The sequence below is a fragment of the Suricata suricatta genome, chromosome 8 (assembly GCF_006229205.1).
Source record: "Suricata suricatta isolate VVHF042 chromosome 8, meerkat_22Aug2017_6uvM2_HiC, whole genome shotgun sequence".
Lineage (NCBI taxonomy): Eukaryota > Metazoa > Chordata > Mammalia > Carnivora > Herpestidae > Suricata > Suricata suricatta.
In genome coordinates, this window is record NC_043707.1 from 20,640,441 (window position 1) to 20,665,420 (window position 24,980).

Consider the following 24,980-nt stretch of genomic DNA (forward strand, 5'->3'; position numbering starts at 1 on the left):
GTTTCACTCTTCCACGAAGAAGTCTTAATTTATTTTTTATCATTGAATTAATCGATCTTTTACCCTTCTGATTTTGAGTCCTACTTATAAGGATGCTCCTATGCCAATATTTAAAGGAATTTACCCATGCTTTCTTCAAGTACTTTTCTATCTTTAATTCAAAAATATAGGTAAGGGGCACCTGGGTGGCTCAGTTGGTTAAGCATCCAACTTCAGCTCAGGTCGTGATCTCATAGTTGGTGGGTTCGAGCTCCACGTCGGGCTCTGTGCTCACAGCTCAGCTTCGGAATTTGTGTCTCCCTCTCTCTCTGCCTCTCTGGCTCTTGCACTCTGTCTCTCTCTCACTCTCATATATAAATAAACATTCTTTTAAAAAAAAGCAAAAAAACCCACAAAAAATAAGAATATGGGTAAATTATTGATCAACATAAAGTTTATATTGGTGTGCAGTGTGAGGCATGAACCCAAGCTATTGTTTAAGGTAGTTGAACCCAATCCCAAACCAGGCACTGAGTAAGGTGACTTCATTCCCAGAAAGAGGACAGAGCTGTTGCCAGAACCTGATGCATGAAACAAAAGATGTGCCCAGAACTGGCCAGGACAGCAGGAGCAGCGCCATGTTCCAGTAGGGTGACAGCAAGAAGACAGCAAGCCCAAGGGTTCCCATCAGCATAGAAGACACAAGGAGACCAGGAAAAGGAACTGGGTAGCTGCTTAGGCACTCCAGATAAAGCCTAGGGAAAAAATAAAAGAAGAAAGAATGAAATTCAGTCTTCTCCCGTATCATTCAATAGCACTTAACAATTTCCTTCATATAGATTTTTTAAAGTTAATCTCCACGCCCAACATGGGGCTCAAACTTACAACCTGGAGATCAAGAGTTGCATGCTCTATGGACCGAGATGGCTGGCTGCCCCTCCTTCAAATAGATTTTATGCATTTCTTATTAAGTTTATTTTTAGGTCCTTTATCTTTTGTGTTGCCATTGTAGATGGGGTCACCACTTCCATTATCTCTTCTAAGTGGTTGGTGATAAGTATAAATAGAGAAGCTATTGATTTCTTTAGTTAAATGTTGGACCCAGCCAACTAAGTGAATATTTTTATTGTTTTGTTTGTTTTGTTTTATTTTGTTTTGATTCTTCCAACAGATTCACTTAGGTTTTCCAGGCATAAGACTGTATCATCTGAGGGGACCCTGGGTTGGTCAGTCCGTAGAGCATGCAAACTTTGATCTCAGGGTTGTGAGTTCAAGTCCCATGTTGAACATAAAGCTGACTTAAAAACAAACAAACAAACAAAAAACTGTATCACCTGTAAATCATGTTGATTTTACACCCCTTTTTCCATATCTTAGACATGACTGAAAATCAAGGAGGACATTTTCCCTGATTCCAAGTCCCTTGTGTTTGGTGAAGAGGAAGAAAAGAGAAATTCAGCTCTCCATGGTACCTCCTAGCCATTACGTATGTTCCCTCCTTTGCCACCCCCTCTCCCTTTACATAGCAGATTTCTATCACACTTCAAACCCCAGATCAAGTGTCACTTCCTCTGGGAAGCTCTCCTTGACCTCTCAGCCCAGGTCTGGGTGGCCTGTACTTGTCCATCATGGAGGCCACCCCAGTCATTGTGCTGTGCTGTGGGAAGACCTGATTGGTCCAGGCCTCCCCTTGGCTGGAGCACAAAGAGGGAGGGAAGTGTGTTCATTTCAGGGAGTGCTTGTTTTCATCTTGCCCAACATCCATCGCCCCCTCAACTCCTATCTGAGATTTCCATCCTCTCATTAAATACACTGAGTAGGGACTGAAATCAAAGATTTTCTCTCCTCTAGCCAAGGGAAGGAGCATATGGCCCAAACCAGGCTAAATGGACCCCCCCCCCAGGAATTTGAATATTGGGACAAAAAGACAGAAATGTTTGAACTGTTGTTCTGGATGCGTGGAACTCTATGTGACACACCCTCCTTCCCTAGCCTCTGGAGCTGCCCACTTCTAGGGCTCCTGAAGACCCCATGAACAGCCCATTTCCTTCCAAGAAATTCACTTTTGCTTTAGTTGGCCACAGTTGATGTCAAGGTACTCTATTTAGCAGTAACAACCTAAAATCTCAGTAGCTTAACACAGTAGAGTTTCTTTCTTGTTCATGTCACAGTTACAGAATGTTGGCAAGTCATCCAGGGTCCTAGTCCTTTTGATCTTGGCTCTCAGCACCCCTTCAGGTCCATGGAGTCATCGGATCTTCTGCATCTTCTGGCAAACAGAGAATATGGAGGATTCCCCCGGAAGTGCTCTAGGAGAAAGATTTGGGGAAAGATCATCTATCACATCACTTCTCCCTCAAATTCCAGTGGCCAAAACTTGGTCATATGGCCCCACGCAACTGCAAAGGCAGCTAAAAAAGTAGGTCTGTTTGTCAGAATGAAAAAAGAAACAGAGTTTGATACTACTGCTCACGACCAACCAGAGTATACTTTTTTTTACCTTTTTTTTTCTTTTTAAGTGAGCTTCATGTCCAGAACAGAGCCCAACATGGGGCTTGAACCCACAACCCCAAGATGAAGACGTGAGTTGAGATCAAGAGTCAGATGCTCAACTGACTGAAATGTCCAGGAACCTCTCCAACCAAACTACATCTTGACTATTACACTTTACATTGTATTTTCGGCTCCTAGCTTCATGCTTATACAGAGTTTCCACTCAGTAAATAGTTACTGAATGAACAAACAAATGAATGACACGTGATAGTGTATAGTCTCCACAATAACCCTCCTAAGGCTCAGAATAATTAAGCGACTTGCTGAAGGTCACCCAGCTAGTAAGTGGCAGAGCCAGGATTTGAAGCCAGTGTTCCTTCCATTGTCCCCCAAAAGTGCCATCTGTGTGCAGAGCCCCAAGCTGTGCAAGAAAAGGAAATCAATGAGAGCCAGTCCTTGGCCTGGAGGAGTTCACATCAAAAGAGAAAAGCCCAAAAGAGGGCAGCCCAAGTTTGCCAAGATTTCAAGACCAGATCAGGACAATAACAGAATGAAACGGCACACACTCCCGTGCCAAATGCACTGCACAGACAAACGTGGAGAGTGGAGAAATGCACTTTGGGTTGAACCCAATAGTCTGGGAAATCCTCAGAGACAAGGCAGAGCTCAAACATCAAGAGAAGCTATGTGCACACATATTCTCCTGGGGACATTTTGGAGTCAGGCTCTGGTCCATCAGCACGTTGCACCGTATCTGACAGCAAGCAATTTGGGATTTAGGTCTCAGCCTAGCTGCTCACCTGCCATGAGATTTGTCATGGTCTGAAATTCTCAAGACTGTTTTAGTTTATATAAGAGAAAAGCAATTCAAATTGGCTTTAACAAAACAAGTATATATTCTCATTCATATATATTAAAAGTCTGAGTGTCAGTGGCCTTCAGGCATAGCTTGATCCAGGGACTCCTGGCAGGTCCTTGGAACTTGAATTCACTTTGTCCTACTTTATATCCTTTGCTCTTGGCTAAGCTCTCCCCAGCAGTGGACTCCGGCTGTACCAGACTCTTATCCTCTCAAGAATAAGTCTAAAGTAAAGAATGATTTTCTTCCTGAATTATTCTGGAAAGGGTCCTACAATTTACTCTAGGTTAGCTTCACTGGAACCACCACTTTTGAGCTGGGTGGAATCGAATTTGAAGTCCTGAATGGTACATATCTGCACCGTCACTTGTCTATTTCCAGGCATTGGTGACCTCTGGTGAGGGAGGATGTAGAAGGGAGAGACTGGCAAAGGGACTTCTCCCCACATAAAGCGAGACCTCGGCCTGGCACCTCCCTTTGGAGCAGTCAGGAACCTGCCCAATATATCATGACTCGCACTGTAGAAGACCTTTAGTAGACAGGTCTCAATGTCCTTCAAGCATTTAGTGAATAGAGGCCTCTGTTCACCAAAAGGGGGCCAAAGAGATGTGGGAGGTCCCAAGGTTGACAATAGCTAGTGGACTCTCTCCATCCTCTAGCCTGCTTGAAGGATCAAGATGTTCTGGTTAGGACCCCTGGGCAGCATTATCTTATCCCTTTAGCAGACAGAGCCTGGCATGGGAACCACCAGGACAGAACTGGTGCCTAAGCCTGGCCTGAGCAGGAAGGAGGGAGGTTAGGAACTGTCTTGCATCCATGTGGTCCAGAATTCAAGCGACTGTCACTGTTTAGCCACAGTGTGTGACAATAACATGAATCCACTTGTGCTAATTTAAATAAAGTGATAGTGTGTGCATTAGAAATGCTTTTAGCAATGAGTAACAAAGTCTTTTTTTAATTTTTAATGTTTTATTACCCATATTTGAGAGAGAGAGAGACAGAGCATGAGCAGGGGAGAGGCAGAGAGAGAGAGAGAGAGGGAGATCCAGAATCCAAAGCAGGCTCCAGGCTCTGAGCTGTCAGCACAGGCGGGGCCTGAACCCACAAACCGTGAGATCATGACCTGAGCCGAGGTCCGACGCTCAACCAACTGAGCCACCCAGGTGCCCAACAAAGTCTTAAAAAGGAGGACTTTTTTCTTTCTTTCATGTTGGTTTTTTGTTTGTTTGTTTTTATGGGTTTTTTGTTTTTGGGGGGGTTGCTTAATAATAAATAAATGACACTGTGTAGACTCAGCTGCTCAATGGTGTAATGGCATCTTTATGATTCTCTTAGCTTTGCCCTCATGGTGGCAAGATGGCTGCTGCAGCCCCAGGCCTTGTGTTCACATTCAAAGTAAGAAGTAGAGGGAAAGAGAATGTGCCAGCCATACCCGTCCCCCCATTTATTTGGGGTATAAAGGAAAAGCCTTCCTATAAACCTCTGGCAGCCATTTGCCCGCATCTTATCGACCAGACTTGAGAAATACAGCTTCCCTAAGCTGCGAGAGAGGCCAGGAAAGAAAACATTTCACTTTTCTAGACTACAGTGGCAGCAGAAGGAAAGGAGTGAGGAAGGCCAAATAGTGTTAACCACAGGAAAATTTACTGTAAATACGATAGGATAATACTTTCAGGACATTAACCTAATGTTTTCTTTTTTAGTTTTTAGTTTAGTTTTTTTTTTTTTTAGTAATCTCTATCTCTGATGCGAGGCTCGAACTCATGACCCTAAGATCAAGAGTCACATGCTTTACGGACTTAGCCAGCCAAGCTCCCCACAACTTCCTGATAGTTTGTTTTTTTTCTTCCCTGCCTTCAAGCCCTGCTTGTCACCTCAAGAGAGGAATGTGAGAGGGCCATGAGTCTGGCTTTTGTGTCCCAATACCTGCCATCCTTCCTGGAGAAACATAAAAACCAAAGGTAGGGCTTGCCACCTTCAGATAAGGAATATTCCCCCGGGGCTCTAGGGAGAAGGAAGAGAGGTATGAAAAAAGAGTTTAGGAAATCTCTGGAAGGCAGGCCCTGAACCCTACCTCCTGTCCTCCTGTGGGGAAGGCAACAAGGCTCCAAAGTGAGGTTCACGAAGCCCAGGCGCAGATGGAAAGGATGCTTTCCAGAGTGCCTTGGTTCCCAGCAGGCATGAGAGCAGCGGGAGGATCCCCGAGCCTTGATGTTGGTCGAGAAGAGGCCAAGGGAGCTGCACAGACAGAAAGCAGGTGGCCTGTGGGAGCCGATGGTCGGGGTGGATGGCTAAGAACTGACGTCTTGGGCACACCTGCATAGACAGAGGAGCTCAGGACAGTCAGTGCCCACCATAGTGGGGCACCTCAAAAGCCACCCAGGAACTAGACACATTCACACGGGAAGGTACGCATGCCATAAAGTCAGTGAACTATGAAGAACGTAAAGATGGCTACTCATGCACCCTCGAGTACATGGACTGAAGCCATAGTCTGTGACAGAGATGGCGGCTGGTGGCCTCCCCCGGCCCCCACCCTCCCCTTGTTCCTTAGGAATAAACCCTTTTTTCTCGCTGAACACATTTCCCAGACTGCCCTGCAGCCAGGTGAGACACGTGACCACATGGTGGCCAGAAAGGTGTTCGCGAAACTGCTCTGGGGGACTTACAAGTCACCTTCCAAGGAAGGGACCCGCTTTTGGTCCCTTCTTCCTTGTTCCTGCCCAGCGTGGGCAGCACCAGCAGCCATCTTGGTGCAAGAGGTGACCTTGAAAACAGAAGGCGGGCGAGGAAGTGGAGCAGGGGTCTCTGTGCCCTGGCCTGAACAGGAGACGCACTCTATCAGTCTGCTCTGGCCGCTGTAACAAAGTGCCGTAGGCTGAGTGGCTTAAAGAACAAAATATATTTTCTCACGAATCTGAAGGATGTAAGTCCAAGAGTAGCGTGTTGGGAGGCCTCCATCCTCAGTGCTCAGATGGCCATCTTCTCTCCGTCTTCACACGGACTTCCCCCTGTGTGTCTCGGTGTCCCAATCTCCTCTTCTTCTAAGGACACCGATCATATTGGATTGGGGTTCACCCTCAATGACCTCAGTTTACCTCCCTCCCCACTTTACAGACCCCACGCCAGATACAGTCACACTCAGAGGTGCGGGGTCAGGACTCAAACACGTGCACTGTGGGAAGGGGACACCACTTGGCTCAGACTCACATTTGCTCGCAGGAGCCAGCCCTACCTTGTGATGCAGCTCTGCCCTTTCTGTGACTCAGTTTCCTCTTTTGTGAGGCAAGGGGCTTGACAGGCTGGAGGCCAGTGTTGTGCATGTTGCTTCTCGAAAGCTCCCTCTGGGGCTGCTTCTCAGCTAAATTTAGGGCCAATCTGTCCCCATCGTGGGCTCGGCGAGGCTGGAGAAGGGTGTGGGCAGACTGGCAAAGTGTTGGCCGCAGGCCCACAGCCTCGCTCCGGGCTTCCCTCTCTCTCTCCCTCCAGGAGGCCAGGATTGGCTCGGGCCCTCCGCTGACCACTGGTTGTCCACCCACTGTGCACTTGAAGAAGCTGAGGACGCAGCCCACCCTGCGTCCAGCCTGCCCTGGGCCTCAGAGAAGGCACGAGAGTTAACATCTGACAAAGGTCAGTACTAGGTGCCTTTCATGGCTAGCTTGAGAACGCTCAGTTTACAGAGGGAGAAATCGAGGCAGATTCTTACCCTTGTACCTAGACCTTGAATCCCACCCTCTCCCAGCTTCTTTTTTTTTGTTTTGTTTTTTATTTAATTTATTTTGAGAGAGAGAGAGAGAGAAACCCAAGCAGTGGGACGTGAGGCTCAATCCTACAAGGGTGGGATCGTGACCTGAGCTGAAATCAAGTGTCAACGCCCCACCAACTGAGCCACCCAGGAGCCCCCTTCTCCCACGTTCTTGAAAATTTCTCTCTTCTATATATTCAACTCTTTTCCTTTTTTAAATTTTTATTATTTTTTTTATTTTTTTAATTTATTTTTTTAATTTTTGAGAAACAGAGAGACAGTGCGAGTAGGGGAGGGTCAGAGAGAGAGAGAGGCACAGAATCCGAAACAGGCTCCAGGCTCTGAGCCAGCTGTCAGCACAGAGCCTGATATGGGTCTGGAACCCACGAACTGTGAGATCATGACCTGAGCTGAAGGCCGACGTTTAACCAACTGAGCCACCCAGGCGCCCCCCTTTTCTTTTTTTTTTAATTTTAGCCTTTATTTATTTTTGGGAGAGGGCAGATAGAGAGGGACACACAGAATCTAAGGCAGGCTCCAGACTCTGAGCTGTCAGCGCAGAGCCAGACACGGGGCTCAAACTCATGAACTGTGAGATCATGACCTGAGCCGACATCAATTGCTTAACCGACTGATACACTCAGGCACCCCTTCATTAGTTCCTCAAAAAAAAAAAAAAACCCTCTAAAAACAAAAATGAAGTTACATTTGTCATCCCTGTTCCCCATTGTCCTCATGCCCCAACCCCCTTGCAGAACCACATTTTTCTGTTTTCCCCAGCGTTTATTATGCAAATATAAGCAAATACAGAGATACTTTCATATTTCCCATTTTCCCTAAGTCTTACACAAAAGATAGCACACTAAATATGCACTTCCTTCCGCTGCCTTTCCCCCCTCCCCCACCACTTAACGGTATATCTTTCCATTACAGCACTTAGAAACTTTATTCTATTTAAAACAATTTTTTAATGTTTACTTATTTTTTGAAAGAGAGAGAGAGCAAACCAGGGAGGGGCAGAGAGAGAGAGGAAGGGAGAAATCCCAAGCAAGCTCTGCACAAAAGTGCAGAGCCTGACGTGGGGCTTGAACTCACGAACCATGAGATCATGACCTGAGCCGAAACCAAGAGTCAAACTTTGGACTGACTGAGCCACCCAGGTGCCCCACTTCATTTTTTTTATAGCAGCAAAAAATTCCATTTATGCCTGTACCATAGTTTATTTAATCTGTGCCCTGTTAGGTTATTTCCAGTTTCATGAGAAAAAAAGCAAAAATGATCAACCAACCCTCCCCCTGCACATGCACACATTTTTATCCATGCCAAATAGCTCTATAGCATAAATTCCCACAAGTGAGATTGCCAAGTCAAGGAGAAATGCACCAGTAATTTTGATAGAAAATGGAAAATTGTCAGTCACAAGAATTGTACAAATTCGTAACCCTCCCCCGAAATGTACATAAGTGCCTATGTCTCATTTACCTCCCTAGAGTCTAAAGAAAAATGACAAGCTAGGGAAAAATATTTGTAGCTCAAAATGCAAATGAAGGGCTCTTCTGGGGCACCTGTCAGCACAGAGCCTGCTTGGGAATCTCTGTCACTCCCTGTCTCTCTCCCTGTCTCTCTGCCCCTTCCCCTGCTTGCATGCTCTCTCTCCAAATAAATAAATAAACTTAAAAAAATACATAAATGAAGGGTTCTTCTGTCTAATACACGCAGCTTTTAAAATCAACAATATAAAGGCCAATGAACCAATAGAAAAATGGATTACAAACATAAATAAGATAGTCTCTAAAGAAAAATTTCCCCAAACCTGTGAAGAGATGCCAAGTTCACTCATAATAGGGAGATGCCATACCAAAGACCATCAAAACCATACCAAGAACCTACTTCTCGAAAGCATGGCCCAAAAACTCCAAAAGCTTGACACTGAATCACTAGTTATACATTTTCCAAATGTTCTCCTTTGTTCTCTCCAGGCACTATCCTGTTTCTCTTCTTTCTCTTTTCCGCGAGCAAACTTCTAGAAACAACTATCTAATGTCACTGCCTCCATTTGCACGCCTACCCAAAACACCACCAAGGCAGGAGTTCCCACCCGGGGTGTGATTTTGCCCTCCAGGGGACGTCAGGCTACGTTGGAAGCAATTTGGGTTGTCACAGCCTGGGGGTGGGGTGCTAACAGCATCTAGTGTGTAAAGGCCAGGAATGCAGCCGAATGTCCTCCAGGGCACGGGACAACCCCCACGACACAGAATTATCCAGCCCAAATGCCAGCAGTGCCAACGCTGAGATTAACCAGTAGTAAGATTGTCCCCGGCATTCAATCCAGTGGACTTTTTCTAAGTCCTCATGTATCTTGACCCCTCATAACATTCAGCGTGTCGACTGAGCCTCCCTCCCTCTGTTTTGAAAAGCTGACTTCTGTGAGGTTGGCCTCCCCTCCTCCATCCCCTGTGCCTCATGCCCCATATGTGGCGACCCAGCTTGGGGACCAGGACATTTTCCCATTAGGATTGTTTTTTTAATCCACTTCTATTTTCTCCTACTTCATTTATAGTTTTACTTTTTAAGTTTGAAGCTTTTCTTCTATTTTTTTAACATTTATTTATTTTTGAAAGACCAAGAGAGACAGAGCATGAGCAGGGGAGGGGCAGAGAGAGAAGAACACACAGAATCTGAAGCAGGGTCCAGGCTCTGAGCTGTCCCCACAGAGCCTGATGCAGGGCTCGAACCCACGAACTGTGAGATCATGACCTGAGCCCAAGTCGGATGCTCAACCAACTGAGCCACCCAGGTGCCCCTAAGTTTGAAACTTTTCATCTGTTCAGTGTTTCCTATGCGTTAAAGAGTTAGATATCCAGTGAGTGAGGATCTGGATTTGTACCTTGTTCAAAGAAAAGAGTAGCCCATCTTTTCCTCACTAATTTGCAATGTCCTCGTGCCAGATATTAAGCTCAAATCTACCTCTTTGCACCGGCTCTGCAATGATGAGGACAGGACTCCACAAGCCATTTTTCTTCTGGGTCAGCACTCTGCATAGACTCTACACATAGGCGATGCTAAAGATAGATTTTGAGGCTGGAGCATGAGGAGGACCTTCCTGCCCCTACTGCTAGGACCCTAGGACCATGGCGATGCCAAGGGGTGGCTTGAGGGCCTTTAGCCCTCCTGCCACTTCATCAGACAAGACATCCCCAATAAGTGTCTTCAAAGTTCAACAACGCCCCTGCCCTCCATCGCTGCCTCCAAGCTCCTCTTCCTCTCCCAATCAGATTGCCTTCCCAAAACTGGCCACAGAGAAATTCTAGAACTAATCTTGCTTGGGTTCAGGAGGATAGATCAACAAGGCCTAAAGGGGCTGCTGTCCTAGACGTAAGACCTGCCTCACTGAGATCTACACGGCTCACCCAGCCTGTGAACCTTGTCTTTGCAAAGCTCAGCCCACCTAGGTGGACTCACTGAGAGAGAGCATTCCCAGCCCCGGCTCCCTGATTCCTCCTCCCAGCCACATACCACTCTGGGAGAAGGACTGCGGTCTCAAGGCAAAGGCCGCTGGTGCCAGGGATCGACTCTGCGGGGCTGGGAATCCCGGGCCTCTCTGAGACCACCGGGCTTCTTCAGTGGTGCTGTTCTTTGGGCAGCTCCAGCATAACGCAGAGTCATCTGGGAGCAGCTCTCTCATTGGCACCTGTTGGCAGGGCGGCTGTACACAGGGGAGGTGCTCTACTGTGTATGACTCCCCACGGACGGACTTAAGGCTCATGCGCAGAAGGCACGGGGCCCTTCCCATTGCCAGCAGCCATCTTGGGAAGGAGTGAGTCCCCCACCCCTGCTCCTTTGCCTAGAGTGTGTTCCCTCCAGTAATAACATGACTCACCACTCATCTCCTTCAAGATTCTGTCACTCAAGTGTCACTTTATCAGTGAGACCATCTATGACTGCCTTAACTAAAATTGCAAACCACCCACTCCATCCCTCTTTCTTGTTTCACTTCCTTAGCACTCATCATCATATGTTCTGTTAATTTCTCTTGCTTATTATTTGTCTCCCCCACTAGGATATAATCTCCACACAGGCAGGGAATTTTACGTTTTACTCATTACTGTATCCTTCGGGTCTAAAGCCGTGCCTGCCGTCTAATAGATGCTCAACAAACGTCCACTGAACAAAGTCCTCCCAACCACCTTCAAAGAAAGTATTGTTCTTATCCCCATTTCACAGAGACTGAGGCACATGGAGAGAAAATAACTGGCCTTAATAGTCGCTTTGGGGTTCTAGTCCCAGGCGTGCTATGCCCAGGGCTTGTGCCCTTAGCTCTACACCGTAATGCGGTTATGAAAAGCTTATTACAGCATTGCTTGGAACAGAGGAAACCTGGAAACAACCTAATTTCCCATCAGTAGGGGAACAGTTAAGTAAATTACAATACTAGGCATCCTGTGATAGCCTATAAAACCAACCTATAAATGACGTAAGCAAATCTACATGCACTTATTTGGAACCATCTCCAAGATATTGTTGAGTAAAAATAGCAAGACACAAAAGCGTGCATTGCATGTGCTCTTATCCATAAAAAATAAACAGGATAATCACATTGGGTGGATATGCAGAGAAAAATTCTGAATGTATACTATAGAAATGATTGACAAAGCAAAAGGGGAGCTTGGGGGTCTCTAGTAGGAGGAGGACTTTGCCTTCCATTTTGTATTGTTGGTATTTTATTTCTTTTTTTAAGTTTATTTATTTCGAACGAGTGAACAAGGGGGAGACGGGCAGAGGGAGAGAGAGAATCACAAGCAGACTGTTCACTGGCGGAGCTCGATCTCACAAACCACGAGATCATGATTAAGAGCTATACATTTAGCCAACTGAGCCACCCAGGTGCCCCTGTATTGTTGGGATTTAAAATCATGAGCATGATTTGCTTCTTTTCAGCATGGTAGATCTTCCACATTATTTAAAACTCAAAAAAAAAAAAAAAAAAGCTGCAGGGCTTATGTAAAAAATTAGCAGTCCCCTACCCCAACCCTTTGTCCTGTGGGTCTGTTCCTAAAGGCAACAAATTCAACTCTTTGGCTCTTCCTTCTGTTTGCTATTCTCTTTCTAAGTCAGGGCTTCTCAAACTTCAAGGAGCATGTGAATCACCTGGGATCTTGTTAAATACAGGTTCTGATTCAGCAGGTCTGGGGTGGGTTCCAAGATTTTGCATTTCTAACAAGTTCGCAGGTAATGCTGATGCTGCTGGTCCATGGATCACTCTTTAAATGGCAAGATTCTAAATAGCATGCTAACACACCTATTTTTTTTTGTTTTTGATCTTACTTCCTAGTATAGAAAATGAAAATTTAGTTCTCCTACATCCTCACCCCAGCCTCTCCCACACACATGCATCCTGTCTTCATCCTCCCAATACACTTATATAATGTTTTGGTTAAAATAATGTTTTAGTATTTATATTATTATGCCTCAGTAGATAATATTCACACCTCAGCCATACAGTATACTATGATTACATTTCCCTTATTGTCAACTTTTTGTTTTCCCTGGAGTTAATAATTGCTTTATTTTTCATTTCACATCCATTAATGCATTCTCAAACTCTCCTGACAAAACTAAAAATGTCTTCTTAATAGATTCAAACCTGCCATATACTTTAAATCTTGGAGCTTCTGTTCTCCTGGTCCAATATAGATGAATTATTCCATGTACTTCCTCAATTAAAAAGACCAAGAAATGGATGGGCAAACAGTTTGTGGCAGGAAGCAGAGAGGAGTGTTTAGTTCCTTGGCTATAAATTAGGGCTTCAAGACTACTAATTGTATCCTAGTTTTCCTTATTCCTTTTAGTTATACTTCACTCCTGCCCTAGTTTTTAGCTATATGTATTGCTGTGCTGATAGAGACTGAACTTCCCATCTCCTTTCAGGCTGGTGGACTAAACACTTGCTTAGAATATGAGTGGAAGTGAAGAATGCCACCTCTGCATCACTGCATCTTTCCTCCCTCTTGAGCACTAAAATGTGAATACTGTGCTCATAAGCCAGTTTCAGCCATGAGGACCACCTACCTCTAACTGTTATCTGAAGAGAAATAAATTTCCACCTCATGATAAACTTGGACCAGACTTGGATTGATACAAAACATTTCCCATGTGACATAATTCACATGCTCCTTCTGGGAAGACCCTGGCATTTTCGACAGAATGCTTAAACAACATTCATATAAACTTTAATTCAAGTAAGACCTCTTCTGGGAAGTGAGCTTCCCTTCCACTCAGCTGTCGGCCAGTGGTGCTAATGATCCAGAACCAGACATTCTATTTTCTTGTGTCAAACAATGAGTATCTAACCATTCTCTTCCCTATCGCAGGGAAAGGCCTCTTTGAACTAAGTTGGTTATAAGCCCCTTTCCTCACAGCAAACTTGAACTTTGGTATTTGCTCCTAATTGACTCAGAAGACTTTTTTGAGCCGCTGCAATGTAGCCCCACTTCATTACAGTGGCTTAGTATACTGTAACTAAGAGAGAGACAGAAAAGGGCCATCTCCTACCCCCTTGGGTGGGATCTTTCCTCTCCGGGCTCTCACAGGAACCGTCCAGTGCATGGCCTGGCCCAGAGTATGCACCCAGTCACTACTGAATTTGAAATCAAAATCAGAGCTACTTGGGCCCAGATTTGCTTCTCCACCAGACTCTGAGGTTCATCTGAGTGATCATTCAGATCTTGAATGAAGGGCTTTGAAAAACACCAGTCATGCTCAGTATGCCAAATGTGAAGGTGTTTTCTCCAAGCTTCAGAGAGCCCGGGAGAGAGACCCAGCCCAGGAGATGGGATTTAAGTGCCAGTTACCATTGCCAGGCATTTTATACACTCTGACTCATATAATTCTCCCAAGAGCCCACAAAGGTGGGCATGTGGAGTAAACCCTAGCAGCATTTGCCTGCCAACCATCCAAGGGGGTGAAAGGGCATAGAGAGACGAATAAAAGCCAGGAGGGACCAAGAACAACAACGTGTCATGAACCAAAGAGGTGGATTAACTGTGTCTTCTGCATACCTGAGTCCTAAACAGAAAATAAGGGGATGTCAGGGGACGTCCTCTGGGGCTTGGCTGGGGCCTGGGTGGACAGGATGGGTGAGGCCTGGCAGTCGCCCTTCTCTGCACCCCGGCCCCTGGGTTGCGGTGGGCCACGGCACTCAGCCAGGAACCCAGGAGACAGGCCTTGCTGGTGATTCAACCATTTCCAATTAGCCAGGCGTGGGTCCTGGGTCCCCAGGAAAAGGCCTGGGTTCCTTTCTCTGGAGCTCCATCATGTTCTGGAAACATTAAGACATGCCAAAAACAACCTCATGAGGAGCGAGGGGTATCTTAAATGTTTATCCTCGCCTAATTAATGCTTTTAACACGCACACAAGTAGGGTGCAATACAGTTGTTCCGTTCACGAGATAATTACAGGATTCATAAAAGATATTGACTCAGGGCACCCCATGGGATGCTGTGGGGAGGATGTGGTCTGAGATGGGACACCGAGCCATGCTCTTAATGTCCCTTGAATGTTCCTGGTCCTCAGTCCTGTCAAGGAAGTGGTCATGCCGGAATATATAACTGCACGTAGAAATGATATCAGAGGTCTCTTCGGGGAAGAAAAAAAAGAAGTCTCTTCAAGAATGCAAGGCCTGGACCAGCTTCACCCCATGCCTGAGGCAGGTCTGTAAGCCTGGCCTGAGCCCAGGAGGATGATGGGGGGGCTGCTGATCCTGAATCCTGGGCAGGGGAAGGCGCCCCAAGCTACAAACACAAAGGCCAAGGGCTGAAGGCCTGACTCCAGCACCCACAAACTCGCGGGGCTGCTCTGTTGGCGTCCCTCTGGCCCATAGGTCCGGCATATGGACCATCCCTTTTGCAGCAGGAGCAAATCATTGAGATTTAAGGGCTCAGACCCTCCACGATGCTTGGGACAGAGTTCGGAGCTGCCTGCTGTCCCTAATCTTTCCTTCCCGGGGCAGAATCAGAAGCCGAGAAAGAGGGAAAGGTAGGATCTCGGACCCCTACAAACTTGGTGTGACCCTCCAACCCCACCCCCAGCCCAAGAGCCAGGCCCAGTCACCCAAACAGGAGACAGACAGCTTCACAGCCACTGAGAATTAAAACCTATTGACTTTCCCCATTAGCTAGAGCACGCCATCCGAGTGCATTAAAACCAGGCAAAGCACCAGCATCATGAATAATTAACATCCACAAATGACAACCCATGGGGCCTAGGGGAGGGGGGAAGGGGCACCTAGAGGCTTGGGACACCCTGACCCCTTCTGACTCCCACCGCAGGGAGCCTTAGGCTGGCCTAGCCTGTCCTCCTCTCCCCCTCCTCCTCCCTGAATCTCCACTCTTTCTCCTGCCCCGACTCATTTCCTCTCTTCCCTACAAGACTGAGTGTCCATGGCAAACAACCCAGGCAAACACTGAGCACTGAGATGAGAGTCAAGGTGCACAGCTCTGCCGGGTGCCACTGGGTGACCCCCAGGGAGTCCGCCTGTTTCTAGGCTCATTCTCTTCTCTGTGGAGTGTCGGGGTTGGCTGACTTCTAGCTAAATCTATAGGTCTATGGTCCCAGACAGGGACAGTGACTGACCCAAAACATACAACAGGACTGGAGCAGAGCCCACACTAGAGCCTGGGGCCTCTAGGCCATCCTCCCAGCCCAGCCTAAGGGGCACATTTGTGCAAATTAGAAATAAGTCACTCTCTGGATAGACCAATTCCAAAAAAATACCCCTCTAGGTGGACGGCTGTTAAGTAGTCACTGTTCAAGGCCACCTAGGTGGCTCAGAGAGTTAAATAAGCTTCCAGCTATTGACTTCGGCCCTGGTTATGATCTCACAGTTCGTGTGTTCGAGCCCCACATCGGGCTCTGCACTAACTGTATGGAGCTTGCTTGGGATTCTCTCTCCCTCTCTCTCTCTCTGCCCCTCCCCTGCTTATATACTTGCTTGTTCACTTGCTCTCCCTCTCTTTCAAGAAGAAATAAATTTTAAAAAACTAAAAAAAGAAGACACTCTTCATGCTGAGCAATTCACAAAAGGTGACCTTCCCCCCATACCCCGTGCTGTCACAGGGCTAAAGATGCAAAGCTTGGCAGAGCAGGGGTAGGGCTGGATATCAGCCCCCACTCACCATGTGCCAGGATGCCCTGTGCAGTGCGCGCAGCCTAAACAACTATGTGTGGGGGCCGTGTCCCCAGCCCCCACGTTTTCTCAGCCAAGAAAGTACAGATCTGTCCTTCCAGCCAGTGGAATTCAGTTCAACAAATATAGATGTTTCTTTCCAAGCTTCTTCGCCCCCGTCCACCTCCTCAGCCCCTCAGCTGACCCAAGTTCCTGCTTCCGTCCTCCTCCCACTGTCCATCCTCAGAGCCCTGGGAGAGGCAGCTCTGCAATGAATCCCTGCTGCATCTCTGACCGCACCTCCGTCCGCCTGCCTCGCACGGCATCTGCCCTTACCTATCCTCTGCTCCCTCTGCTCCCGAGGACCCTGGAGAAACTCTGCTCACTCCTTAAGACCCAGCCCAAAGACCTTCTCCTCCACCCCTCCCTCTCTTCCTCAAATGTGCCAGACAGTTCCTGCCTCTGGGCCCTTGCACCTGCTGCGTGGTCTCCCTCCAGATCTCCTAGCTGCCTCTTCCTCCAGCTGGTCACAGCTCCAAGCTCCAATGTCACCTCCCCCTGGAGGTCTTCCCTGAACACCCTATCAAACCACCTCCCCGTCTTCAGCCTCTCTCACATCTCCCTATTTCATAGCACCGTTCACATGGATTTATTTTTCCTCTGTTTATTGGTGTTTCCAGGGCCACTGTGAATGGTTGTGAGTGTTGTAAGTTGCAGAGAAGGTGAGCGGGGCTGAAACCCAGCCCGTGACCGACAATCCGCGCTGAGGCTAGAGGGCTACACCTCCTTGTTCCAATCCACACACCCGCACCGCACCGTGTAGACGAGCTGTGGCCCGCTGGCCTCCCACTGGGATATCCAAGCCCCCACCAAGGCAGGAATAGTGTCTGCCTTCTTCGTTGCTGGGTGCCTGGCACCCAGCACAGTGGCACATAGATGCTTAAAACATTTTTCTTTTTTTTAATGTTTATTTATTTTGGGGAAAGATAGAGCATGAGTGGGGGAGGGGGAGGGATAGAGGGAGACCCGGAAACCAAACCAGGCTCCAGGCTCTGAGCTGTCAGCACAGAGCCACACTCGGGGCTGGAACTCACCACCTGTGAGATCATGACCTGAGCCGAAGTCAGAAACCGATGGAGCCACCCAGGCGCCCCTAAAACATTTTCCAAGCAAGCAAATTCTACCCAGATCCTCCTCCTCCCACCTGATTTCCACACTCCTCTATAGGACGTATGGCTACATGTAATCCTTCCAGTGGGAGCTGCATGCATTTCAACTGGGGGTGGGGAGGGGGCGTCCCCCCGGAAGCCAGTCAGAGAACTGGACCAAAAGTCAGAGGTGGTGGCTGTTCAGGGAACGGGGGCAGGTGGATCCAGTGGGTTGAGGGGTGGGGTCGGCGGGTGGGCGGAGGAGTCCGGCAGATACTCCCTGGCGCTCAGAGCCCTGTCCATCCCAGGGGTCCTGTCCTGGGCCCCCAGTCCCACCCGGCTCCCTGGAGGTGCGTCTGGAGGGTGCAGGTGGCCCAGACATGCTGACAGAGACACAAAGACACATGGGCAGGAAGTGGCAACGGAGGGTCCTGAGGGTCCTGCCGAGAGACAAGCCAGGCTCGGTGGGGACGCCCCGAGGCGCCGCCTTTCCCCGAGGCGCGCCCGCCCTGGCTCTGGCAGGGAAGGAGTTAACCTCCAGGCTTCTCAGCGTGAATGTGGAGCTATTAATACCCACAGCCAAGCGGTCTGCCCGAGCAGCCAGTGGAGTCGGAGGGAGCAGGGAGCAGGCAGCGGAGGGAGCGAGCTCCGGGGCCAGAGCCAGGACTCCGAGGGCCAGAACTTTTCTCAGGGACGGCGTGGGCGCCTTGCCTGCCTCACCTGGTCTTCGCCCACCTCGGAGCTGCGGGTCCCGATCCTCGGTCCTGGAGGCCACCCACACCACCCACCCCAGGAGGGGAGAACAAACTTTCTTAGGGAAACCACCTCTGCTGCCGTCTGGACAGGGAGGAGCAGGCGTCTGGACAGACAGATGAACAGATGGACAGGGCACCTGAGAGCCTGCCCTCCCGGTCCCGACTCTGACAGTCAGCAGCAGGGTGGGCACCCAGGGGGCCGTGGGCTCCCCAAGGGGCAGCAAGGGGCCCTGATGGACTTTTGTCTCCCAGCAAGTGACCTCTGAGTGCAGGCGGCCAGCCAGAAGGCACTTGGCAAGGCCCGGCCCTGTGGGTCAGGACAGGCGTGGCCATCTGCGGAGCCCCGGGCTCACCCACCCACCGAGGCGACGGGTAACCTGAGTGAAAAGACACAGGTGGCAGGTGGGCAGGCGAGGGGCCCCGAGGCCAACAGGCTGCTGACCCTGGAGCGCTGTGGCTCGGGCACCCCTGCCCAGGCTGGGGACGATGCTGCCGAGGCTACCAGCAGCCACCCCTGCCCTGTCCTGGAGCTGCCTCCCGCCTGGCCCCTGGGCTGTGGGGCAGAGGATGTGCCGGCCTTTTGCTTCGTGTGCTTCCACAAGGAGGAGGAGGAGGAGCTGCTGGAGGAGGTCCCACTGCAGAGGTCAGTGCCCGGGGGGTGGGCAGGGCGGGGGCACGGACCCGGCAGACCTGCTCTGAACTCTCTGTCTGTCCACGGCTTACCACTCTCTGCCCACCTCCCTGAGTCAGACTGTCAGGTCTTCACCTGGTCCTCACCACGCCTTCCGCTCTGGCTCTCTTGCCCTGACTCCTCAGTCAGTGACTTTCCTGTCCTCTCCCGCTGTGGGCACGACCCCCTGCTCAGAGCTCTCCGTGGCTCCTCACTCCCACGGGATGCAGTCAGGGTGGAGGCCTGTGTGATCGGGCAGACCGCACCCACCTCATTGTGCTCTGCTCCCCTAGAGTCACCCCCCAGGGCCACTGCCCAGACTTCCCTTTCCCCCAGGTCTCCCTCCTTCAGGACACAGAGGCAATGCCTCCTCCTCCAGGAAGCCCTCTAGGAAGCCCTCCAGGAAGCCCCTGCCCCACCCTGAGCTGAAAGCCACCTTTCCTCCTGGCACTGCACTGACACCTAATAATGTTCAGTCTTGGTTGAATTACTAAGTGAAAATGTCTGCGTGTGTAGATGCTTGAGTGTGTGTGTGTGTGTGTGTGTGTGTGTGTGTGTGTGTAGAAAAGGGAGAGAGAGGTGAGGGTGTGAGAACGAAGGTTTGTGTGGCTGTGTGATTGGGCATTTGGGGGTGTGTGTGTGTGATTGTACACGCTTGTGGGAGTGGGTGTAAGTTCGATGGACTATGTAGGAGGGTTGTGCACGATGCCCCGCTGAAGGTTCACGCCCCAGGGGCCATTGGCCCTTCTGCCAGCATTCCCCGCCCCCACCTCCAGGGAAACCCAGCCTCCAGCCAAGTGCATTACCCAAGCTGTGACCACAGACTCTGGGAATGGACGGAAAGTCTGCAGGGGACACAGGGGTCACCTTTGCTCCGGACCAGCCCGCCCACGCCTCCATCGCTGCCTGAGTCAGCAGTACCCTGGGTGGGGAGAAAGGCAGGCTGAGGGCTGACCCAGCTGCCCCTTCCGGGCCCCTTCCAGGAGGGTGAGGGTGTGGGCTCCTGCAGCCAGGACCAGGCTCCTCCCTGAATTTCTCTGTTGGACCTCCCAGCCTGTAATTTTCCCTCTGTGGGCCTCTGTCTCCTCATCTGTGGAGTGGGGAGATACTCCCCGCTGTGGCTGTCATTCAGCCCCAGCCTCCACAGGTCACAGCCTGCTGGAAGAGACAGACGACACACGGATCAGCTTGACAGAATGAAGGGCGCCCTGATGAGGGTGGGTGAACTGTGCTCAGGGCATCAGACGGGAAGACGGACCACTGCTGCCTGCTGGGGCCCCAGGAGACCCTGCCAGGCCTGTCTTCTCTACGGGTCCCCCCCCTCCCCAGGTGCTGAGTGATGTTGAGGAAAGGGCATCACGGGCAGTGGGAACCACAGGCGCTCAGGTATGAGAAAGAAGTTGTCTGGGGAAGGGGGGAGAGAGGCTTGCTGGGTCAAGGGGGGAGCAGATCACAAGGAGCCTTGACTGCTGAGCCGAGGACTTAATCCGGAGGTGGTGGAGTGAGCAATGGGGAAGCCCTAAGCAGGAGACTTGATCTGCCCACAGTTGAGCCCCGGAGCAATGGCTTCCAGAGAGAAGCGTTCTTTTCATAGTGGGGGCTCCAAATGCTTGTTGAATGAATGATGACAGGAGGACATAGGGTACCAGAGTCATCGGAGTGGATGGTTAGAAAATACACACTCCCGGGCCCTGCCCTGGGGATGTGGTGGCCTGTGTTTGCAGAGCCGGTCTCCTTTCCAGCTAGTGGGTGCTGGCCCTTTAAGGCCCGGAGAGGGGACCCCGCCAGACTGGGCAGACAGCGACCACAGGTGCCAGGTGGTGAAGCTAAAAATACTGAGTGATGTGGACACACAGGCTGCGGGCTGGGGCGGGTGGGAGGGAAGCCTCTGGAATATTTCTTTCCTACTGTAGGAGGGGCAGTGGGCAGTGAGGTTTGGCGGGGTCGCCTTAGGGGTTTAGAGAAGGTGGCCCCCCTTCACCCCGTCTCCAGCCCCTGGAAGGCACCAGGATTCACTCCCAAGAGCCACAGCCGAACTTAGCAGCCCCGGGTCCTGCCGATTCTGCTCCCTCCTGCCTCTCTGTCACCCTCTTTGGGGTTCTGTAACATTCAAGTTGGATTTTCTCAGGCCCTCAGGGACAGAGAGGCAATGAGGGGTGCAGGCGACCAGCTCGCTAACTGGTAAATTCAGCACACTGTCCCTGAGGTCTCCTGGGTGCTGGGAGATGAGACGCACAGGACTCAGGCACTCTGCTGGGGGAGCTCACAGCCTAGTGAGGACAAGACGCATACCCTGGGACTCTTGCATGTAGCGCAATGTGCTACGACAGAGGTGTGCGCACCGTGCCCCACCCCCACCTCCACCCCGGGTTTAAACAAAGCCTTGTCAGCAAAAGCTTCAACCTCAGTGTTGCTCACCAGCCCCCTCCACATGACGCATTGATGTATTAATTAAGGTGAGGCTAGCGGTTGTAACAAATAAGCCTGGGAATTGCTCCACGCCATAGAGCCTACCTCCTGCCCCCGCAAAGCTCTAGAGGGGCCGGGGTGTCGTGGAGACCGTGCACCCCTCGGTCTTTCGGGGACCCGGGCTTCTCCCATCTTGCGACCCAGCTGTCACCCAGGGCTTCAGAATCCACCACCGGACCCTCTGCAATCACTGGCAGACACAGAAGAAAGAGAACAGGAGTCGCATGTGAAATTTGGTGAGCCCAAGCCGGAAGTGGCCTACTTTACCTCTGCCCACACTTATTGGCCAGAACAGCTAATTGCAAAAAAAAAAAAAAGAAAAAGAAAAAAACAAACCTGGGAAATGTAGTCCAGTTATAACCACCTCAGAGGGCTGTATAAATGACATATTTGAAATCTGTGAAAGCAGCTGGCATAGAACCGGTGCCCGGGGTATCTGTTCATCCAATCATTTATTCATTCCATCCATTCATTCCGTTCATTCCACAAATGTCACTAGAGACTGGAAGGTGAAGTTACCATCTGTGTGCCCGCGAGGCTTATACCCAATGGGGGAGCCAAACAAAACGTAATGAAACAGACATATAACTACGATCAAAACCCACTGTTGAAATAGCCAGATGGATGGCGGGGAAGACACCCCCTTTGCATGAGGTAAACAGGGGAGGTAGGGACATTTCGTCTGAGAGCTAAAGAATGAGAGGTAGCTGGGCAGAGTGGGGCTAGGAGCATCCCAGGCCCAAAGAGCAGACGTGCAAAGGCCCAGGGGCTGTCCACAGGGAGGGGAGTATGGAGGTACATCAGGTCAGCGTGGCTCCAACAGAGCAAATGGTGGGGAGAGTGACATGAGGTGAGGAACAGGCTAAATTACATCAGCGTGGGCCGTGGTAAGGGAATGGATTTTATTCTGGATGGGACTGGGACACCTCCAGAGGCTTTTAAGTGGAGGAAGACATATCATCCGATTGACATTTTAAACGATCTCTCAAGAAGCTCTGGGGAGAATCAATGGCAGCTGAGCCAGAGTGGACGCAGGGTACCAGTGTGGAAGTCACAGTGATGACAGAGGGGCCATGGCAGTGGCCTGGGCCACGGCGGGTCTTGGAGATGGGGAAGCAGATGCCTTCCAGGTATATTTAGGAGACAGAATTTGCTGATGGGCTAAAGGGAGAAGGGGATGGAGAAAGAACCTGAGGTTCTGGGTTGGAGAAACGCATGGACAATGGGAGCGCTCAGGGGAGGGAAGGTGTGATGAAAATTCTGCCATGGGTGTTTTCAATTTGAGAAGCACGTGAGCTGTCCAAGTGACACTGTCAGGTGAGGGCTGGATACGGAAAGTCTAGGGCTCAAAGGGGGAGACTCATGGCTGGCGATGGACTGCCAGAGACATCAGCAGAAGCGTGGCCTTGGTAGCCGTGTAGGGCTGTCCCAGCGGCCAAGAGAAAAGCAGGAGGAGTGAGAGTGGACAACTGGCCTCAAAAATGCCAAAGAGTCAAGGAAAATGAGAATGGACTTAGCGACATGGCAGTTGAAAGTGACTTTCCTGAACGGTGGAGACAAAAGGCAGATTGAATACACACACTGAACTCTGAAACCCCATTGAGAGGAAGTGAGTGGATTCTTTTTTTTTTTATTTTGTTTAATGTTTATTTTTGAGAGAGAGAGAGGCAGACTTGCAAGTGGGGGAAAGGCAGAGAGAGAGGGAGACACAGAATCCGAAGCAGGCTCCAGGCTCTGAGCTGTCAGCACAGAGCCTGACACCGGGCTTGAACCCACAAACCATGAGATCATGACCCGAGCCAAAGTTGATCACTTAACCGACTGAGCCACTCTGGTGCCCCTGAAGTGAATCGATTCTTTAAAGTACCCCTATTGGTCCTGTGTTTGCTGCCATAGCAAATCACCACAAAATTGGTGGCTTAAGACCAAACACATCTATTATCTCATTCTTTATGTCATGAGTCCAACACACGTCCCGCTGGGCTGAAATCAAAGTGTTGACAAGGCTATCCTAGGAAGCGCTTTCTGGAAGAACTTTCTGGAAGTTTGAGAAGAGACTCCGTTTCCTAGTCTTTCCCGAGGTGCCCTTGCCCAGAGGGCTCCTGCACTCCCTGGCTTGTGGCCCCCTCCCTCCCAGGAGCAGGTAGCATTTCTCTGGTCCTGCTCTCTCTTCCCGCATCTCTTTCTCTGATCACAGCCGGAAAAGAAAGGTTTTCTGCCTTTCATGCTTCATGTGATTAGGTTGGGCTCACCTGAATAACCCGGGATCCTCTCTCCATGTCAAGGTCTTTAACCTTAATCACATCTGTAACGTCCCTCTTGGCCAGGTAAGGTGATTTACTCACAGTTTCTGGGGATGAGGACATGGATGTTCGGCGGGGGGCATTTTTCTGCCCCCTACAGTACCAATCGGCAAAAAGGGATACATTGGAAAGGAGACAACAGCAACAGAATTCTGAATCTGGAAGGCAGGTGAGCCCGTGCCGAGCAATTTAGCACCCAGGTGACCGTGCACCTGAAGCAAGCCCCAATCTGGGAGTGAGAAAAGCAAGGGGGCTCCAGGGTCACCCACACCCAACCCCCAAAGGCTCCAGTGTCAGTGAACTAAGACCCTCTGGAGACAGGTGTGGATCGAGGGCCTAAAATAGGAGGACTGGTGTAAGACAGGCCTGAATCCTCTGAGTCCCGTCTCCCACGTGACACAGCTGCCCCTCCCCCACCCGGACAAAGGCTGGAGGTTTATTCTCCAGAGAGGATAAAACACAGGGTCTCTGAACAGGAGGCCACAGCATGAAGAGGGGGCAATTCTGCCCCCAACTAGAAGGAGTTTTTGAAGTCCACATCCTGACTGTAGGAAACCATGCCCCCCCCCATCACCTGCCGGCTTCCTTATGCTCCCGACTCCCATGACAGGGAGGTCAGGACTCCCTTTTCCAGGGATGACACTCTCGAGTTCATCCCCTCAGTCTCTGGATACGCTCATGATGAGTATTTTGTTAGTGTTGTTATTTGGTTTCCTGTTTGTTCTCAGTTTCTTCTCCATACATCGTCTTTGTTTTCTCCAATTTGCTTTCTTTGTCTTTGAATTCATTCTGTCCTTTATCTTAGAGGCTAAAGGGCCAAGAAAAGAATATCTAGGTAGGTTGGCATCAGGGATTTCCCAGTGCAACAGCCCAACCAGAATTCTCTAGATTGAACACCGGAATCAGCAGCACCCACCCCAGTACAGGGATACTCATCAGATTGCTTTTATGAATTGTATTTTTATATTCTTTAACCAAGGCATAATTAGGATGGAATGCAAAGGTCCTAAGTGGTCAGGTGTTTTTTTTTTTAATGTTTATCTACCTTTGAGAGAGAGAGAGAGGCAGAGTGCAAGTAGGGGAGGGGCAGAGAGAGAGGGAGACACAGAATCCCGAGCAGGCTCCAAACTCTGAGCTGTCAGCACAGAGCCCGAAGCAGAGCTTGAACCCATGACCCACAAGATCATAACCTGAGCTGAAGTTGGACGCTTAACCAACTGAGCCACCCAGTTGGCCCTCAGTGAGTTGTGACAAATGTATACACCTGTGTAACCCACACCTCAATTAAGATCTAGAACATTGCCATGTAAGGTAACACATTTACAAGTTTTGTCATGCCTGGATGCATACCTGCCCCCCACCACACACACAGAGGCAGCCTCTATTCTATTAGCT

The 24,980-nt window shown here is 49.8% G+C and overlaps 2 long non-coding RNA genes across 4 annotated transcripts; one reads left to right on the forward strand and one right to left on the reverse strand.

The window, feature by feature from the left end:
- Positions 1-435: 435 nt before the first annotated feature.
- On the reverse strand, positions 436-21,413 carry LOC115299290. 3 transcript variants are annotated; one of them, XR_003912094.1, is made up of 5 exons: positions 21,328-21,413; positions 6,008-6,189; positions 5,406-5,647; positions 2,098-2,288; positions 436-734 (listed from the first exon to the last, which is right to left on the reverse strand). It is a non-coding gene; the product is annotated as an uncharacterized LOC115299290 (long non-coding RNA). The 3 variants fall into 3 exon arrangements; XR_003912092.1 differs by lacking the exons at positions 6,008-6,189; positions 21,328-21,413 and adding an exon at positions 6,245-6,524; XR_003912093.1 differs by lacking the exon at positions 21,328-21,413 and having other exon boundaries at positions 6,008-6,235.
- Positions 6,646-13,191, forward strand: LOC115299291. The gene is made up of 2 exons (XR_003912095.1): positions 6,646-6,961; positions 13,005-13,191. It is a non-coding gene; the product is annotated as an uncharacterized LOC115299291 (long non-coding RNA).
- Positions 21,414-24,980: the final 3,567 nt, after the last annotated feature.